Raw genomic sequence first — 21,138 nt, 5'->3', positions numbered from 1 at the left:
AAAATAAAGCTACCCGTCCTCATTAGTCAGCGAATGCAGTCAAGCCTAATAATGAGCTTGCTGCTCTCATTAGTGCTCTTTGCCTGCAGGCTGTAAACTTTGTAGATCAGGTGCACCTCCAGCCACGCTGAGGGGACAGTGTCATCTGACAATGGGTGTGACAAGGATTGGTAGGGAAGGTAATTCTTTCCACTGCCCCAGTTAAATCTAAGGAAGAATTAGGTTAAAGTCCTTAGTGGTCACTGAGTGCTTAACATACGATCAGTTTATCTTCATGCATTTAAGGCAAACCTTATATAAACTGAAAAATTAAAACCACACATTCACCTCTATAGTTTCCTTAGAATTAATTATTCAGTGATGGACACCAGTGTTATTTTCCGTTACTTCGCTATGACTGTCCCAGAGCTCAATCCTTTCAAAATCCAATGGGGAGAAAAATACCATAGCGAGATGCGCTCTGCTGTGCTAATTGGGCTTCCCAATATGGTGTGAGGACATTTGTCGCTCAGCCTGCTTATTCAGTGCTGCATATTCAAGCTGTTTCAGCAGGTCTAGCTGCTCTTATGGGAAATTAAGCTGCAATCAGATTCTGCAGTCATCTAGGTCTAGACTGTGATATTGATCACAGAACAGACAAACTGAAGGAACAAGGTAGAAATGGCCTCTTTGTATATGAGCACAGTTACTTGACAGAAAATGACCTTTTGCAGACATGAATCTGCTATGTGAGGCATAATGTGGTTGATCCTGAAAGCTGTGGAAGAGCTGGGAAGCCATTGCATAGGAAAGATTCGGATTATTTTATGCATATATATGTGTATACATAAATATATGTATATCTTTAAATATATGCATATTCATAGGTGTGTGTATAATGTATATTAAATATGTATTTATATATATATATGTATCACATCACTTTTTCCCACTAACTTTTGACCATGAATCTGAGGTACAGTGAACTTTGGAGTAATGATAAGGATCTCTTCCAGATTTATAACCATTAATTACAATGTCTTTCATGGAAATTTCTTCACAGATGTGAATGAAAGAAAACTTGCTGCTCTGCTTCACAGACTGCAGAATGTTAGATGCAGTTGCTTCTTTTTGAAACTCTTTGGTAAAACTCAGCTCCTGCCTAAAACAGGATTGTTAAAGTTGAAAACTCCAAGAGACCTATACAAGTTCCCATCATGTGCCAGATTTTCAGCTGAAGTTCTTGTCCATTTTGACTCCTTTATCAATACTTAACGACTACTGAACATAGGTTGTTGAATTTCTTCATGCTTTGAACTAATTTTATCACAACTATAACTGAGATATTGACCAGTGAAGTAGGAATGGGATGACATGATGGAAACAAACGTTTTCTTCTCCTAGTTGCAACTAGCTGATGATTGGATGTGAAATGTAATACTACTGGTAATGTTCTAAGTGTCCCAGTCCAGAGATGGGTGGAAGAGGGTATGTAATGTGAACCGATCTCTGTATGAAAATAATACTGGCTAGGATGGGTAAAGGCTATATATAAAAATAAAGATCTCGAACACAGAGGTATAAAACACAGATTTAAATTCCAGAGGGCAAGTGGTGACAGAGATAGGGATAGCAGTTGTGAACTAGGATACTATTAGCTCACAACCATAAGTTCCCAACAAAAAATATAAAATCAGTTAACAAGTATTTTGTTCTTAAGTAATATTTAGAGTAGCATTATACAGAAAACTCAAAGCAAACTGATGCATCCAGTGAATCAACACAGTCAGTAAACCTAGGCTGCAAAAAGAATATGGTGAGCATGGTGAGCACTACTGTAAATTAAAAGGAAAGGACTCTCACTGGGGATAATCATAGCTGTGGCTTTTAAGTAACCCCAGAAAACATAACTGTCCAAATAACACTTGATGTTATCTTACAAACTTGCCTGAGATCACAACATCCTTCACATTGTGTTTTCATTTGTGAAAAGGATGACTAAAATTCACATACCTGCTAAAATACAGCAACCACATATAAAATAAGCACTCTTTGTAACTATGATTTCCTTTCATTTCTTATTTCTCATAAACCCCAGAATTTTAACAAAATTATTGATTCGTTTGAAAGAGAGTCAAAGAGATTTTAAGTGCCCTTGCATCCTAGTTTCTGAAATATTTGATCCATTAATGTCTGTCAGCGGTCCCTGTCAGCAATGGTCACCCTGTTGTCTTCATCTCTGGAACTACGAAGGAGAACCCCTGGATACCAGAGACCTTCTTCACATAAACCTCACTTCTATGGGCTACAGCAAGGGTTGCTGACAGCTGCCTCTGATGATTGGGTGTCTTTCCAGCTTACAACAAAAAGACTTTGTGCCGTAGGACCTTACTGGTGCCAATGATCTTTCTCTCAAAACCAGCAGGCTGTGAGTGCTCTACCAGAGCTTGCAAGAGAAGGGCAATGGCTTGCACATCTAAGAACCATCAGCATCCACCCTGTGCCCGAGCAAAATTTTAAAAGTTTGTGCAAGCACCACCATGCTTCTCAGATTTTTAAAAAACAAAATGAACAGTATCAAATGGAAAACCTAAGAGACCAAGAGGTTCACTGCAATAACCACCAGAATGTCAGTGCAACCCCTGCCTCTTACAGCAAAATAGACTTTCAGCAGGGAAACATTTCCCTTAGCTAAAAAAAACCAACCAAGTCTGAGCTGAAGGAGAGTGGCTCACAGCAAATAATTGGAAATCCCCCCTGCTCCAGTCTAGAGCCAATTCACCTTATTGCTACAAAATAAAATAAACTCAAACCAACAGTTGGTAAGATGGTCCTGATTAATCACTCAGTCTGCCACCTGTAAGAGGAAGATGGCAGGTCGCAGTGCCCCTGGCTAAAGGCAAAAATAACTTCTTCAGTGAAATGTCTGTCTCCATGTAGACTTTATGTTCAAAAGATGATGAAAGATCATGTGAAAAACCATGCACAGGGAGGCTCACTCAGTCTGGTCTGGCTGAACTGGCTTTGAAGCACTAGTGTCTGAACCCCTTGCTACAATTAACATGCTCCTTTCCTCATTAATATTGGACCCAGCTGGTTTAGGTCCTGTGTGGATGGATCATCTGGCACCCTGATGAGATCAGTGGAGGAACATAAACACAACAGAAGCCACTGCCATCAAAATAAGCGGTTTCTTCAGCATAACAAAATAACTAATTCACATCAAAAATGTGGTATTTCAGTTTCTCCTTCTTGACCATTAATATCAGCTGGGGGATTTCTCAATGTTCATCAAAAAAGCTGGTAGGTATGGCACAGTACTAATGAGGATTAAAAAAAAAAAAAAAAAAAAAAGGACAAGAGGAAAACTAGTTCAAGCTCAAACCCAGATTTGTTTTTTTCAGCTGGAGTGTCCTTGATTTTATTTCTGTTAAGATGTAAATATACTTAGCCAGAAAAGTATACAGATACAAAACTTTAGAAATTACAGACTCAGTATATATAGGTACTGTTTTCCATCCAAGGATCTTCAGATGCTTTAGAGAAATAGATTCCAATGTGTCTGGGCATGTTATCCTACTCATTTGACAGACAGAGAAAAAGAGGGAAGAGAACAATACCATTTCCTACTGTCAGAAAACGAGCCTCTATCAAAGCCTGGGCCAAACCCAAAAATCTTGACCTCTACTTGTGAGGGATGTTACAGTCCACTCCAAATGACTCTGGAGGTTATAAACAGTTTTCTTTTCATGTTCTAAGACAAACACACACATACCTATAGTAAAAATGTTATATTAGTTATTGGTTTCTTCAGGAAGCCAATGTTTTGACTGCTCTAAACAATTGCTCATTAAAAGGCTTAAAATAGGTTTGTTTTATCAACTTCTTTCTCCATGAAACAGAAACAAAGAAGACAATGTCTCTTTCCATTAAGCTGACAGCCACTGCAACCCTCGCGTTTCAAAACAGCTAAGTTTTCTGTTTCTGTAAATTAGTGGAGTGGCACCTGAGCGTGCTCACTCATGCTTCACACAGAACTCGTCAGTAGCGGCTGTACTGATGGGTTTATAATACCTGCAGTCCCTGCGGGTGACGAAGCCTCTCCTTGACAAGCATCCCTGCACAGAGCTTCCCCGGCAGCCGCTGGAGCCCAGGGAGGGCGGCACCCCACCAAAATCGTGAGAAAGCAAGGACTTTCAGAGCTGTTTAAAACATTTATTATGGGAAGCAAATTGTTATGCCAAGTGAAATCTTACATACTGAAAAAGTGCAAATCTTAAGAAGTCTGTGTTCAGCCAACTTGGGAGGCTGCGAGGGCATTTGTCCTGGGCAAATGTTCACACCATCAGCCCATGGGAGCCCTGCTCTCCCGAAATTTATCTAGAATACCACAGCAGATGAATCACTTTTCTGGTAAAAGCGTTCCTGTGTGTACTATTAAGAAAGAAAATGGGACTCAGAGTGAATTTAGCAGAGCTTTAACTGGAGTTGAGTAATGTGGCCAAGTCCCAAACTTCAGCAACACAGCAACACATGCTACTCTGCCCTCCCACTACTCATAAACAACATCTTTCCTTGCTGCTTTGCAGCCAGTTCACTTCCCTTTCTAATCCCAGGAAGTCACTGCCCACCCTTACACGCTGAAAGATACATTTTAATCAAGCGGCGAACTGAACAGTAGCATAATTTTACTTAAAGCACACAGCAAGCCACACTTTAGAGCTATTTGGGGAAGAAACTAACCACAGCTTGGCAGCCCCCCCTTGCAGAGTTCAGGCTGGGTGGTCATTTGAGCTAGGGACAACACAGTCAATTCAGACAGGTGGCCACTAAGTCAGCCCAGCACTTTTGGGGAATTCAGTTCTGCCAGTATCCAGGACACAAAAAAGGAGACGCACACCTTCAACTCCCTGCAGCTCTGAGTAGCCTAGACCTGCAGGAAGAAAATTATTTCTTTTTTATCTTCAGTAGCTCATCCGAAGGGAGGGGGGGGGGGGGGGGGGGGGATAAAAAAAAAAGCAAAAAAAAAAGCACCAGGAAGCACCAGGAAAAATGCAGTTCAGGCTTAACAGACTTTTCCTGCCAAAATGTCTGTGTATGTGTGTATTTTGCCAAAGAAAAAAAAAAAAAAAAAATAAAGACATTTAAAAACTCTCCCCAATTTTTTTTGACCCAATATCATTTGATGAAATCAACGTATATTCACAAGAAGTTTAAGAACTCCATTCTTCTGTGACTTTTCCATTCTTCATTACCCCCTCTACTTGTTCTACTTCTTAGTTCATATTTTTTCAGGTTCCCACACATCCTCTACGGTCTGTGTACCATCGTTCCTGGTATGTTAATTGCTGCCTGATCAGGAGGAGCTGGGACACACTGCTCCTACCTACACCCCTCAACAGACGTTTCAGGAGATGGAGAAGAGGGAAATTGGGCTTTGATCCCTTTAAGGCATAATGAGACACCCAGAATGTTTAGTGAAGAGGGCAATGATCACCACAAGCCTGCTGAAGACCTCTAATTCAAAGACGGGCTCTCATGCTCACAGAAGACAAGGAGTAGAAAAGGGGTAGGAAGAAACAACTCTGCAATAAAGGGGGAACATCGAAAGCTGAAAACTGTTTTAGCCAATAGTGAGGGCTAAGGTTTACCATTAATATTATACCTAGCTTTAATGCTGTGCTCCCAAATAGATTGAGAATTGCAAGCAAACCTTTCACCCTGAGTCATGAGAACACGAGGACATTAGAACACGCATTGCTCCCTACATACCATTTTGTCTTATTTTGTTCCTCTTTTCCTGTTGTGTGACTGGTACGTTATCCTCTACTGCCTCAGTGTCCTCCAGATGATGTCCATCCACACAGCAGGAGAAGGAAAAGAAATACCTAAAAGATTCAGATGTGCATTACAGCCACTGTCCAACAAAAACACAGAGAGATGGGACAAAGTTCCCATCATACTTTGTCCTTTCATGCATGTCATCTGAAGGTCAGTAACTCCCACTACTTGCTAGCTGCAGCCACTCAAATTAAAATCAGTAGGCTCTGGGTCCCTTTAAATATCACAGAGGGAGGCCCAAACCTCTTTAACCATAAAGATAACATCTGCCTCAAAAATGGAAAGCCAGAGAAAAAAGCCCAGACAAAACCAGTTGCCTAAAGCAAATAAAACATTGGGCTACTCATTAAATACAAAGGACAGAAAAGCCTATAAAAGAAATTTTAAAAGCCTTAAAAAACCAGTATTTTTTATATCTTCGTTCTCTGTATCTTATATTTTTAAAGGTCTGTAAAAAACAGCTATCTGTAACATATCTAGAAATGTCACAGTTTTACCAGGGTCACTTGGAAAGTTAGCAAAAAGAGGTCACGCTTCCAATCAGATTAATATACTAACGTGCCCAGCAGTAGATTATGTTAATTTTGACAGTATTTTTTAATATTTGTAATGCAATACATTACTCGACAGGATTTCTAAGCCTTCTCGGAGCTTATTAGTCTGCCTTTATAAACCAAATGTCAGCTTTATCAAAGTCAGACGTTAATTATTAGTGATGGGCGAACCTCAAAAGGTTCAGAGGTTTGGTCTAGTTTGACTAGACAAGCATAAGACCAGCTGCTTTTGCAGCTCATGTCAATGGCAGATTTGGACTCCTGATTCTGCAAATGTTACACACTTATTGAAATGTAAGCACCCAGACAGAGCCTGCTGGGTTTGAGGAGACTACAGAAGTGCATCCAGCTCAGCAAACATGGAGCTGCTTGACCCATCAGTGTCAGACTGCAACATCCCAGACTTCTTGCGTCACTCAGTGCTGCAGCGGATGTAATGGAGTAATGCACTGTAATTACATATCAAGAGAGGAGGGGAGGGGAGGACATTATGATCTGTTGCTGTATTATACTAATGAGAAGACAGAGGAGTCATACAAACATCCCAGGACAGACGCGTACAGATCCGTATAAATTGACACATTAGGAGTCTGAACCCAAATCAATATATTTGCAAGTGCTGTGATTAAGCTGAGGAGCCCAGCCTCTTAACAGCGCTTATTGGCTCAACCAGAGTGACTAATTGCTTGAGCAGAGCATGCCAACACGGCTATATGGCTTTTGGGTTGAAGCCTGTAATAAAGAATACTGGGTGTGCCGGCATATGTCAGTGAAGACAGGCCTGAAGGGGACATGTGTGAGGGGCTGAGGTTTTGGCCTGAAAGTACGATTACTTACAAGAAAATGGGAAAGTTCATTTTGTTTCTTTACTTCTGTGGGTAAACAGTGAAGTTTTACTACATGGCAGAGACTGACTGGGAAAACCTGTGAACACATCAAACAAGCAACAATAGGATTTCACCAGCTAATGTTTTTCCACGTCCTGCAACAACAGTCCTTCTTCAGAGCAGAGTTACAGCGCTATTTCTTTTTCCTTCTGTTTAGTTTTATTTTTAACCTGAGGTTATTGTTATAACAACACATACTGCTTATGCATGGTCCATCCCTTTCCCCTCCCACCTGGTGAATGTTTAAGCCCTGTATGCAGAGCCGGTAGAAGAGAAATTTCCCTGCATACAGCCACCTTGCATACAGCAAAAGCCACCAGATTTTGAGGCAATCTTCTGCAGGAGGGGTAATTTCAATCTCACAGCCGATACCTGCTGAATCCTCATACCTCTGTTAGCCATCTTCAGTGCTGCTCTTGCACATGGAGGGGAATGTGGGCACCTGCTACTGCATGTCAGCTGTGGTTTAAAGAAGGATTGAGCCTAATTCCATTTTGAAAAGAAACAGGTACGTTCTTCCAGGGGATGCTTTCAAGTTATGAATCTTACATGAGAGAAGGTGCCTATGTCATTACAATTTCTTATGTGGAGGCCCTTTCTCCATGCAACTTTTGAGAAAATTCCTGACGTTCTTCTAACTTCCCTCATCTGTTGCATGGGGAACTTTAAGTCAGGGACACTAAGGCTTTTTTTGGAGCGAAAACAACCAGCAACTGTGATGTTGAGTGTAGCACTCCACAACAGATCTGGGCACAAGTAATCTTTTTGGATTTATTTGGCAAATTGTTTGCAAAGCAGGAATCTGAATGTAGCTCTCCCAAAGCCCAGGCTAGCACTATAGCTGCTGCGCCAACTGCAGTATGAGGCAAAGATCAGCAGCAGGTTTTCCCCCATCTGCTTATTGCAGAGTGCTCACATCTTCTCTATAAGTGTGTGAAGATGGCCAGTGGTGGAGAAAACATGGGTTTAGATGAACTTGAAGTTCGCATCAGCCCAGCCACTCCAGTGTTGTCAAGCAAGCACAAGGATAGATGTTTTAAGCAACTGTGTCAAAATACGATTCAGATGCCAGTATCATTATAGTAGCAAAGCAGCAGAAAGCACAAAGGTGTATGACATTATAATCATGATGAAAGCAGCAGTCAGTGGTGGAGCAGATGTGATTGCAATCATATCAAAAACAGAGACAGCCAGCGTGGAGGCAGATGGGGCTGTAATTGAAACAAAGGCAGCTAAGCTACAAGATGGAAGGTACTGCTGCAAAGCTGGTGAGGCAGATGCTACTGCGACTGGACCAGATCTGCCACAGGACCTGCAGCAACAGCAGGTGCTGCAGCTATCTCAGAGCAACTGGGCATGTGCTCAGCAGTTGGGTAGCTGGCATCTAAGATGCAGCTGTAGGTGCTCTTTGGTTTTGAATTCCTGGCAATCACCACTTGCTGAACGGGGCAAGGGTTTTTACCTTTACAGAATAATTTCCTCGAACCATTTATTACAAAACAATCTCATTTGTTCACTAAATTATCTGACTCTAAGTTTTTAAGGCCAGAAGTCACATCCATGGCTGTCTATTCTGGCTCCTGACATGCCAGCTACTGCATTTCACCCAGCCATCACCCAGGCAAGCCCATAGTTCTCTCTTCACTTACCAAGAGAGATTAATAGAGGCATCTTTTCTAGAGGTCCTTTACACAACAGGATTTTGGAAGGAAAGCTTGTCTGGCATCAGCACATCCTTGTAAAGGGCCTAGGTCAGCTCTGAGTCACATCAATGTTAATGTAAATTTATGCTACTCAGATTGAAACACTTCCTATCACAGCTTATGTCCTCTATTCACAATTTTGCTGTTTGTGGGGACTGTGTGGTTGCAGTTATACGGATCACCACAGTCACTGAATGCCCCAAAGTGATGGCAGTTTTTGTGGTCACAGTTTTCACTGCTGATGCTCACAGGCTTACAGTACCTGGGAGCCAAACTCCCATTTGAATGGGACAGGAAACTCTATAGCAGCAAACACTGATAGCGCCGAGGCAATCAACGCTGTCTTTGCATCAGCCCTCACTGGCCTTTGTGTTTAGTGAGGGGCTTCAAGGAGAAGAGATACCTGCAGAGGATGAGGATCAATCAAGGATTACTCCTCAGAACTTGACCCATACTTGGCCCATGGAATCAGATGGGCCACATCCAAAAAAAACATCCAAAAAATCACAGAGAAAACTGGCTGATTTCCTTGCAAGGCCTCCTCTTTCTATTTTCTTTGAAAGGCTATGGAGGTCAGGGGCAATGGTATTAAGGGATAAATACTGAATCCACTTTCAAAAGAGGCCAGAACACTTGCCCTGTGAGGTGAAGCTGAGGGATCAGAGCAGGCTCTGCCTGGAGGAGAGGACCTGGTACAGCAGTCTGCCAGTACCTGCAAGGAAGTTATCCACAAGACAGGGACAGGGTCTTCACAGTGGTACCTGGTAGGGTGGAATGAGAGACAAAGGGGCCAAACCAAACCAAGAGAGGTTCAGACTGATTATAAGGAAAACTTCCTTTGCCCTGGTGATACTAAAGCAGTGGAACAGGGTGCTGAGAGAGAGGTTGTGTGGTCCCTCTGTGCATCAAGGTTTTAGAAATCTAACAATTTCAAAATTGGGAAGTGAGGTGTGAGGGACGCATAGCTCCTGAAGATGGTGACGTCAAACCAGACCTCGGTGAGGTCCTTGCTGCAGGAAGGGAAGTAAAGCAATGTCATGACACTGAGATATGCAATCATGCTCTCATCTTAGTGTCATCTCTGTGTCCCTTGCAGCTCGCGTTCCAGTGCACTCGTCACCTCTTTCCTACCTCTACCCCTTATACCATTCTGTAACTGAGAGCTTTATACCGCAGCCATCTCTGTGAATGTGCACTCTTTTCAGCTGGACAGGAAGGTGACTGTGACACTCGCTCAAACCATCTCAATAGATTGGATTGCTCCAAAGATTTCACCAACTGAACATCTCTGTCTCCAGCCTGGGTCCTTGCTCAGCCTTGTGACCGTCCTGTCGTATCCAGACAGAGACCATTTCATCAGATAAGTAGTAAAAATTATGCAAGCCTTTCCCAAAGACAACACTACATTCTGATAGTTTGGGACATATCGGGCAAAAAAAGATAGAATTCAAAGCATAAAATCTTACCATAAGGTAGTTTGTGCTGTTCAGCATCCTTGTTCAGAAGCCATGCATTCCTATAAGCTTCTGGGCTTGCCCCCCAAAATGAATTTTTTTTTGTAGAAGACAAGCTTGAACACTGAAATCCAAAGATTTGTGAAACTGGAAGGTAAACAGAAAAATAATGTTTTCCATGAGCTTTAAGATGCTGGTGAAGGAAGAGTGATTATTACAATCATGACCAGTTACAAAGACACGCTTGCACGCTTAGGGCTTATTTACTTAGGAAGGAGAGTCTCAGGTCTCTTCGAAAAAAGATGATGTTTTCATTGACTATCCACTACAACTATTTGAACATTTCTTGAAGTTATTTGTAAGTCATTACAGACAAACATTTACTAATTGTGAGTGCAGATGATGAAGACTGAATCTTAGTCCCTGAGAAATAACTTGAGTCCTCTTAGTTACTCTAAAATAATTGATATGACAAGCTCCAAATTTCTTCCTTTCCCTCTTTTTTTTCCTTCATTTCTAACTGTAATTTCTATTCAAATGAAATCTTAAATATTCTGCCCTGACCTTTGCTGGAAGGAATTTAATTACCTGTAGAGTTTACATAAATTATGTGGCCTGTTTGTCTAAGATTAATCCTACACAGAGATCAATAGAGCCATGCAACATCAGGATAAAATGGCTTCTTGCAAATGCCACCAAAGGTCACAAAAATCTTTCTGGAAAGAGGGGGTGAGAGACATGGTGTGACACATTCCTGTCGTCAGTCCGGTGTATGTCACTGCTGCTACCTCTGCAGCCACTCAGGGATGATTTATCAGCTGTTAGAGGACATTTGGTACAAACACACTATAAGAACCAGCTGAGTAAAATTAATTGAATGTGGTGATGACTACAATTCATCATTCTCAAAAAATGGCTCAAAAAGTGTGAGAAGGATGATACATTGACCATAACACAGATAAACTGCTTTTCATATCAGTCTTTGGGAACAACCTTAGGCTGCCACAAATGCTATACCTGTTTTCACACAGAAAAGACAGCTCTTACTCTTTGTTTATGAGATGAAGAGGACATGCAGAGTATGCCTAGACAGGAGGCTCATTACAGATGACATGTTTGTAACTTGGTAGAGCTACTTTCTGTGTGCCCTAGGTATATGTTTACCAGCAAAGTTGAGTTCATTCTCATGTTAGCTTGACAGAATTAATGCAGTGAAGTGAAATACAGTCAACTTCCAGGTTCATCAAGGCTAAATGGAGGGCCAAGAAATGTTTTTTCCTGTGTTAAAAAGAAACAGCGTTGAGAGAACCGAGAAGAGAGAAACAAACAATATCCTACCTGTTAGAGCAGCGATGTGAAAAACTTCCGAAGACTTTACTACACATGATTCAAACCATATGCTCTAACCTCAGTTTTCCACGGACAAAACCTCTGATTTTGATGATGAACAGCCATATTCAGACCCTCACAAGACATAAGCACCAGGTGAAAAACTTTTTGCTAATATTGCTAATGTGAGGACAGATTTTGACTCTAGCCGATTAGCTCTGTGCCAAAATAGGAACTGAGCTTTTATGAAAATCAGATCCTCACTGTCATGACTAGCATTATTTTCTTTAAATCTCCCCCAGGTGGGCAGAACAATTTTAACTTAAGACTTTGAGAGCTTCAGGTTGTGTTTCCTGCCTCTGAAAGAGTAAAAAAGAGCAGACCAAGTGGTACCTTAGTTTGTAGAAACATGATGGAGGTCTCTGGTGAGAGCCATCTTTTGGGTCACAGTGTGAATGTCTTTCTCAGCTCTATTTGAGATAAACTTCTATCAGGAAGTGGGACCTACCCGTTTTATCTCAGTGTATGAACTGCTGGGACTGTAATAAATGTAGATTATAAACCAACCGGGAAAGTTCATTTTATTGCATTTCTGTGTGATATAGCACAACAGGACTTGACCAAGTACTTCTGTTATACAAAGCAGTACAGCGTGCAATTTCACACATAGAATGATGACTTGAAGCTATACAGTCTGGAGCTTCATTCAGAGCGTGGTTGGATTCATGCCCTTGGTTTGATCCACTGTGGAGGGGAGGCTCAGAAGCTGAATTTGAAGTGGGATAAAACTTGGATTTTTAAATGGCCCCAAAAGCCCAGTAGCGTTTTGATGTGGAATTATGCTCTGAACAGCATTAGCAATATTAACAATCTTTTAATTACTGTGCAAGCCTCTTTCGGCAAGCCTGGAGTCAGAACACCATGCTGAGGGACCATTCAAACAGGAATGATACACTCAGGGTAATAAAATGCCTATTGTTTCTCTGTCCTATAACAAAGCCTGGAAACCACAGATGAGATCAGGACCATATTTTGCAGGGCACTGCACACACAAGCAGGATGAGACAGGCCTTCCTCAGCTCACAGGCCAAGGGAGAGGGAGGGAGAAGAGTGAGGACGAGGAGAAGGGTCATCCCTCCATTGCCTGCTTTGGTGAGAGCTGCAGGAGCAGACCCTGCCTTCCCACTCACAGCCCCTGCAAAGTGGGCAGTACTGCCTGCAAGTGCCAGCTGCAGCTCAGATGGAACTTTTTAGGTCCCTGTTATAACACCAGGCCTTCATGTGCAGCTCTCTTTTCTGACTTGGAGCCTACGGGTGCCAGAAGAGGTCTGCTCACTGGCATGGGTGGACACACATATTTGATGCGTGGTTTTGCATTATACCAACCACTGCGGGGCTACACCGGGGACCCTGTACAGGGAAAACTGGAAATTGTCTACTGTCTGTCAAGCAACAGGAGACACTGATTGCTGGTGTAAAAATGCAGTTCAAATAATTAATTAATGAGAGCGTCCTTGAGTTTTTCATCCATCTCCCACTTGGTGTTGATGGTGTGGGTTAAGCTGAATGTGAAGACATCCACGTACCTTCTGGGCTGCTGCCAAACTCTTACTGGCACCACCAACCCTGAAGCAGGCTGCTAACACTTGGGCTTCACAACAGATCTGTGTGGACATCTACCTTTTTTTGATATTTATCGAGAAGTGGAAATTCTATTAATACTGGCCCATTTTGGCACAGTACAAGGCAAAGATTCCCGGCAGCCTGGAGATGACCCTTCAACAAGTGGACTTGTATTAGAGCAGCCCACTTGCTGGCCAGGGCACATCAGGCATGTCAACCTTCAGTCTCATCTCTGAAGGCCATGAAGCACCTTTAAAGTTCTCTTTTCCACCGAAACTCAAGAGGATCTTTGGCCAGTTTTGCATTCTTAGGGGATGGGGATATGGGACAAGATATCTCAACTTTGATATGAAAGTAGAGCATAATAGCTGTGCAGTTAGGCATTGTCAAAATTATACTTCCATTTAATCTGTTCCAGAAACCCAGCTCTGTCTTTTTTTTGCTACCTAAGACAAACTGTAACAGACAACTCAGGGGGGTAAAATGTCTTATGAATAGATTGTGGTGGTAGTGACACAGGATTTTAATTCAGGAGGATATATCTACATGCCTTCTATTCCCTTAGGGACTATATTATATGCTTGCTGATGTGAAAGACCCAGAAATGGTCCATACAACCATGTTAAACATTGTTTCCGGTACAATCTTAACTTAGAAGTTTTATTATGCATTTACATGATGAGCTATAAGAGAGGAGTAAGAGGGGGATATTGTTTCATATCTCTTACAGGTCAGGACACCACCACCAGAGATCATAAAGCAGTTTATAGGTTGTGAGATTCATGCTCCAAAGGAAAGAACACACTTGAAAAAAAAAAATGAAAATAACAATGCAAACTGAGTTACAGCATTTTTTTATCTGTGTGTGTTACATCAGTGCAAATCTGTGCAAAAAAACCCCAGCTCAGGTTAGCCACTTTAGGCATTTCTAAATATTTTTGATTAATATATAATAATTAAAAGTCTAAAATTCTTGAAAAATATTAAAGACATTATAATTAATGGCAGAGTCAAAATTGAAACTAGTAGTTATTGAACATCAAGCATTTTTTACTACATCTAACCTTAGCTATAACTACAAATTCTCATCATTCCTTCACCAATCATTTCAAATATTAGCCCAAAACCTTTTTGGTATTATCCCTCTATTAACCATCCAAGGATACATGAATTTTAGTACCCAGGTCCTTTCATGTGCCTTTCCTTGAAGTGAAATTCTTAGCTGTGAAGGGGCTGTGGCACTTCACCCCATCTTCCCAATGTTCTTTATGCAATCCCAAATGGTAACCAAGCACAGCAAATGTTTATGCACAGAGCTGAAACAAAGCAGCAATGATGCCATCACTGAGAACTGAGTGACCTTTGGCAGAGCAGCCCTGCCTCCAAGGTCCAGCAGGCAAGGGGATTAATTTTACGGTCTGGACAGTCCTGAATTCCAAGCATAGAAATTGGATGTTTGTAATAAGCTATTTACAGTTGCAGTTCTATTATTTTTATTGGTCCTCAAGGACTCACAAACAATGCTGCACAATTTGGTCACCATCTCCTAACTCATTGTGTATTCACTGTCTCCATAAATAGATGTTGCTTTTTTGGACAGCATCCTCCATATCTCTCTTTCAAAGCAAGGAGCCACTGGGCTAGGAATTATAAAGGCTGACAGTAAAAGAAAAGACAGTTTTCTCAGCTCCCACATGGCGTGGCTATAAATGTGCCACCAGAGGAAAAGCTGGGAACTACAGGAGCAACCACAGCATTTTTAGTGATACTTACATATTTGCAGAATGTCCAAAAGAGGAAAGTCCTATCAAAACTCAGAGGACAAAACCTTCTGATGAAATCTTTCCTTGCTGTTGCAACCAAAGCCTTTCCCTGGTACCTGAATACCACAGATAAGCTATCCAGCACATTTTATATTAGCATGCAGTTTTCATCCAATGTACAAGGCCCAGGTGAATTTCTATGGGCAACTCATTCTAGATATATAAGGTATGTTGGTGTATGATGTATGAGTCATTTTTCCTGAACATCCAGCCTAAGGGCTGCAGAATAAGGGCCTGCAGAGGCACAAGCTATTCAGGAGTCACGGCTGCAGCTGACATTATAAACCTTAACTCTGCCAGGCACCATTTTCCTATCATTCAGTTCTTCATTTTCCATGAATCTGTAGAATATTGCAAAAGCTCAGTACAGGCAGTATAGATTTATCAGGTGAAGCTGGGAAGCCTCATATACCAAATATGCCTTGGCTCCACTGCATTTCAAGCAGCAAGTTTGGTCCATATTCTGCTCTTTGAAACACTTTTCATGAACCAGCCTCACAAAGTGACTGATAGATATGTCTGATTGTAATAATGTTAACTAAAGGTTAAAGCAAAAATAGACAAGGACTACAGCCTGCCCTGCAGAGGAATCAGATTAAATTGTAAAGTGAATTAAAAAAGATTTTTTTTTCACACTTTCCAATGAAATGACTGGGGACACTAAGCAAGAACTGGAAGGGGGAGAGAGGTAATTATATACTCCAGTGCAAACTTGTGCCATCATTACATTGATGGTATCAGTATAATACCTTCTCCCAAAATTACAGGAGTGAAAGGAAAGAAACCTGATGGGAAGAGGCAAGACCCTCAGTCTGTAGTGTATGTAGTGGAGCAGACATATAATCCCATAGTCAATTATTAACCAAGGTCAATATTTATGGCACAGGGAACCATTTCAAGTGTACATTATTTATGTAGAGACCTGTAATGAGCACTTCATGCTCAAATAGAGAATATACGTACTGGGATAATTTTAATAAGAAAGCTGCCTGTCATGGGAAACAGGATATATCTCCTCGGAAATGGTCTGTGTGTCTGTCTGTCCCTGACTCTTGCTCCGATTGAATCAGTCAATATTCTCCACCATTACAATTCACAATCAGAAATATCCTTCAGCTGCAAGTTGGCAAGAATGGAATTAGATGCTTTAGACTTTGGTTTTGAAACTCCTATTTACGCAAACTGAATCCAGACTGTGGATTTTTCTTGGAAAATGGTAATGTAACCTAAATTATGTGAGGAACTCCAGCTATCCATTCCACATATCCAAGTAGACTGAGGCCACTGCTGGGAGCATTTTCATTCCTCGACTTGATGTAGTTTCTGAATCACACTTCCATTTGCCTCATGAATCCTTCCTCCTCCCGGAGTATGTATCAAGGATAAGGATGTGATAAAGACTCTTGAACTAGGAAATGACAGCTTTGCTGTGACAACTGCTGAAGAAACAAGTGGCTGGTTTATATGACTGTAACATATGAGCCTTTGCATTTGGGATTTGGCTTGTATTCCACGCATTCATACAGCATCAGTCATTCACTGACAGCCCGCTCTTTATGCAGTTGCTCACACACAGAAGGGTATCACAGTATGCTGAGTCAGGTTTTAAAGGAATTTAGGCACATAAACATGCTGAATGGCTTCTAATAGGATTTCCAAATATGTTTAAGCACACAGCTTCCGAAAGGTACCTCTGAAAAAACCATAAAGCAGCTATGGGCACCTTAAAGTGCTTGAAAATCTTATAATTGAAAGCAAGTAAATTTCTTGCACTCTTGCCTGCAATTTTCAACAGGGGCTGGAGAGCTCTAAGTGTTTTGGACTCTTAAGTTGCTGTGTTCCCTTGAAAATCCCAGCCTAAGACCTTATCAAGTGCCAACAACATTAGAGGAGTCTCAGCAAAGTGATTTAGAAGTTGGTACTAATAAGCACTCTAAATCAATCCAAAACATGTCTCATGTTGGGTGACGTCTGCTATTGATCAGAGGGACAGGACAAGTCAAGTCAAGGAAACATGATTGGGAAAATAATAAAACAGCATCAATGAATGTTTCAAGGTGGTTTTTTTTTTTAGCTTGAGTGGCTACACTAAAGCACACTGCTGGTCCAGAGGTGATCATCTGTGGGCTACTCCCCAGACAAAGAGGAGACAGTGTACATTAGAGGAACAGTAAAAATGAATTTCCCTCCTCACAATCCTCTGTTCAATCTACAGTTTATTTATGCTCTTCTTAACATTGAGACTATACCCAGCTCATTCCTTTCTGACTGATGATACATTGCTTAAATAGCACATTAGATGGGTACTTTTTAGGGATCTGGCAAAGCAGTTGATCTCTCTGTGAACAAACTAGGGGAAATACTGTCAGCTCACAGACCTGCTGATGGGCTTAGGTAGGATTATAGCCTGGAAAAGGTAAAGAAGTTGGGGGATCTGCTTCCTGGATAGGGCTCTTCTCAAAAAAAGCCATCTACAGGGATATTCACCCTACCCAGAGGAAGCTTTTTCCCTAGGGTGACTGAGGGCACCTTCTGTCCCAAAGGAAGGTCAGCTACTGTGGTTGCCTGCTGGGTAGAGTTGTGTTGTTTCGTCTTTTCCTGTTGGAACTGAAAATCTGATTGAGAAACATCTTTCTGGCACAATTTCTGAAGGCCACCCACGCATCCCTGTAACTTAAATTTCTATTACTTAACATAGAGGTAACATGTCTCCCCAGGGAAGAGGAGGAAGGGATTATGTTGCAGTTGCAAACATCTGTAGGGAAGGAAGCACATGAAGCATGTATGTTTTAAAGAGGGAGCTCAGGACAGGGGGAAAGAAAAGCTCTTTGTTGCCTGGAAGGAAGGATGTTCTTCCTCCAGGGGCAGATGAGGAAGGGGATGTGAGGTCATAACTGAGAAAGGTGAGGTGAACTAGGGCTGAACGTCACCTGATGTGAAGCGGCGAAGGAAGAGAGAGGGGCCCTGTGGTGGTATGGCTGTTTCCTCACAAAGTGACCTGACTGCAGGCTGTCCTGGAGATACCACACCTTGTAAAGGGTCTTTGGGCTGAACAACATTATCGTGCATCTAAAACTGCGCAGGGAGACACTGCGAGTTAAGGCGAACCAGCAGCCCCCCTGCCTCACTTCAGTGTCTTCTCCTTGGAAGGGGCTTGTAGTAGAACACATCAGTTTGCACTCCTGCCTTTTTACTTTTGGCAACATGAAGTAGTTAATGTATTAAAAAATAGCAAACTTAAAGCTCATGCAGGCTACCCTATTGCAGCTGTAAAAAAACCCTACACTGGTCCAGCTGGGTTGCTGAAGAATAACTCAAGACAGCTGGAGACATGGTTAAAGAAACAGTCCTCCACAGCTGGGCCTCCTAATGAAAAATATCGCGTGACAATCTCAGAAAATTCTTACTACAGAGAAGAGAAACCCTGGAGACAAGGGAAAGACAGTCTTTGGGAGGTGCAAAATTCTCACAGTTAGCCAGAGAAAGTATTGTGTACAGGAGAGCTAGTGCAGCCTGGCTTCCTATGGGTTTGTGCCTGTGGTGAGATTCATGGTTGTCTGCTCTGAAACAGATGCCAAGCGAAGCTTTTATCAAGGCCAAGGAATTAAAAATATCTCCCTACCAGAAGGATTCTCTTCTGAGTCTTTCCCCCAGTGAAGGGATTAGTAGTCTCTGTCTCTCTCCTACCTGCCTGCCTAAGACTTGCAGGAATTTTCTACTGCTTTGTGTGACTGAAATGAAAAGAGCTAGCGGGTTAAAAATGCATCTGATGGAGGAAAAATACACACACACAGACAGAGCATGATCCATTCCGTTAGGAAAACAGGCTGAAAATATAGCTGATGAGGAACATGCTAACTATGCAACATATAACCTCTTTAGCCCCTGAAGCGTCTTCCTGGTCTGGAAGTTTTTGTGTTATGTAAGGAGTGGGAAAGGAATGACAGAGTGGTGCAATAAGAGCACTGAGGGTTTAAAGCTGGCAAAAACGAACCTGTTATTTTCAGCCGCTTTAAAGAGCTCTGGATAAGAGCGATCCTGCAAGCTGCCTGCCTGACCTATGTAACAGGAGTTTCACTGGCTTGCATCAGCCAGCCGCTGGCTCTTATACTAACCAGGCCAGCATTATTGTATTACATTTAATGGAGCTCCTTATGTCATTCCAGCCTTGTTTCCTTTTTCTGATCCATGTGCTTTCCCTCCCTCCCATCACCTCTCCCTCATCTCAGCTGGAGTATGCATACGTGCCCCTCTTCCCCCTGTACCAGACACCACTGCAGTGCAGTGCTTATGATTACAAATCATCTCATTAAAGCCAGACAGCCACTCAGCTGGATGCAAATTACTGACCTCCTCAATTTATGAATGTCAGACTTTTCAGGGTGGGAAGGGAGGGGGGAACAGGGTGGAAAGCGTTCCATTAAATGGTATCCATCAACCCTATCACTTTTATAAGCTAATAAAAAGGCTAAAATGAAGTTCATTGGGACTGGCTGGATCTAGTAGTACCAGCTGGTTCTATGAAATATTAATAGAAACAAGACATGTCTCTGCGTTAGAGTCTGTTAGGTGAAAGGATGATATTGTTATTGATAAGTTACTGCCCTGTCCATTCTTCTGAATGACATCTTCAGTTTCCTTCTGGCAGTGTTAATCCTCCTATGTATGTGACAAGACAAGGCTAAAATACAGGAGAACCCATTACTGAAGAGTTAAGACCCAGATTTTACAGAGGATAAAAAAGATAGCCCCAACTTGCAGGTGATACCTACTCTTTTGACCCTTTTCCATCATATATGAACTTTGCTGCCTTTCTGTGATTCCAACATGTAGCTTTGGCTCGCGCTGGGAGAGGGAAGTGTGGCAGGCAAGGTCTTGAACCTGAACCATGAGTCCTGGGGGAAAAAAAATGCAAGCTGTATTGAAGAATTCAGACTGCAAAAACACTGCTTAGCAGCACGGCAGAAGAGCTTGTTTCAGACAGTTGGATGATGAAGGTTTTCCCGTTGTGATGGTGGCTGCTCAGTTCAGCAAGTCCTTAGACTTATTTTGAATTAAGAATAAATCCATGCTAAAAAATCTGCTGCTTGCTGGGATATCTGGGCAAGCTTAACATTCATATATCAAGGCAATTAGCACAGCAGATCCAGACAGATAGGAAACAAACAGAAAAACCAAACAATAAACAGGCCCGCACTATCTCAAAAATCTACAGATGGTCCTTTCGGGTAGCATGAGCACTATACCGTTAGAGGGAAGGAAAGTATACCAAATGACGTCTGCCCTATGGCTGAGCAGACCATTTCCATCCATGTTAATATCAATTAAGCACTTCTCACCAGCGCTGAGAAACATTCTCCTCTAGCCTCAGCCAACCAGCTGGGCTGCTGGGGTCTCTGCAGCTACTGGGCAGTACAGTCTGTGAAAGAGACTAAGAACAACTAATGGAGATCTCTTTGAGATGCTGTGAGCAAGAGCTTCACAAAGACAGAAAGATACATCATAAAATTTTTGTTCTTCTGCGTGTCTCTCCTCCCAAGATAATGGCCAGTCACAAGCTTTTAGAAACAGAATAAATGCACTAGAACATATCCCTTGGCAGAACAAGGCAGATGCAATGATAAATTAGCTGGCGGGTGGAAGACTACCTACTGTGCAGAGAACAGGTTGTCAAACAGATTCATTTATGGCTGTGAGAGTGATCAGTTGGATTCTGAGCGGTTAGTGGAAATAATTGTATCACATATTAACAGCATGCTACTTACAAAGGACAGATACGCTGTTGACTAGATAGCAGAAGCACAACTTGTCATTCAGCAAACATATACACAATAAATTTGAAGCTTAAAATCAAATCCTTTAAATTTTCCCAAAAGAGTTCAGTTCAGAGCAGAGCTCAAGCATAAGCAATGTCAGTCAAAAAGGTAACAGTAGCAACGAAAGGC

At 41.9% G+C, this 21,138-nt stretch overlaps 3 long non-coding RNA genes across 7 annotated transcripts in view; 2 read left to right on the top strand and 1 right to left on the bottom strand.

Moving 5' to 3' along the window:
- Window positions 1–3,848, top strand: part of LOC121084460 — a 43,325-nt gene extending 39,477 nt beyond the window's left edge. For both annotated transcript variants that reach the window (XR_005826737.1, XR_005826738.1), the window contains one exon: window positions 1,043–3,848. This is a non-coding gene — a long non-coding RNA (uncharacterized LOC121084460). The remainder of the gene's footprint in view (window positions 1–1,042) is intronic.
- LOC121084459 overlaps window positions 1–21,138 on the bottom strand; it is a 78,877-nt gene that overhangs the window by 25,799 nt on the left and 31,940 nt on the right. The window contains exons 4-7 of one of the 2 annotated variants that reach the window (XR_005826736.1): window positions 19,966–20,088; window positions 10,431–10,565; window positions 7,212–7,298; window positions 5,752–5,867 (exon numbers count right to left, since the gene is read on the bottom strand). This is a non-coding gene — a long non-coding RNA (uncharacterized LOC121084459). The remainder of the gene's footprint in view (window positions 1–5,751; window positions 5,868–7,211; window positions 7,299–10,430; window positions 10,566–19,965; window positions 20,089–21,138) is intronic. The other variant, XR_005826735.1, reaches the window with a different exon arrangement.
- The window catches only part of LOC121084458, a 25,583-nt gene continuing 11,987 nt past the window's right edge, over window positions 7,543–21,138 (top strand). For all 3 annotated transcript variants that reach the window (XR_005826734.1, XR_005826732.1, XR_005826733.1), the window contains exon 1: window positions 7,543–7,769. This is a non-coding gene — a long non-coding RNA (uncharacterized LOC121084458). The remainder of the gene's footprint in view (window positions 7,770–21,138) is intronic.

The sequence above is a fragment of the Falco naumanni genome, chromosome 3 (assembly GCF_017639655.2).
Source record: "Falco naumanni isolate bFalNau1 chromosome 3, bFalNau1.pat, whole genome shotgun sequence".
Lineage (NCBI taxonomy): Eukaryota > Metazoa > Chordata > Aves > Falconiformes > Falconidae > Falco > Falco naumanni.
This window is presented reverse-complemented; position numbering and strand designations above follow the sequence as displayed.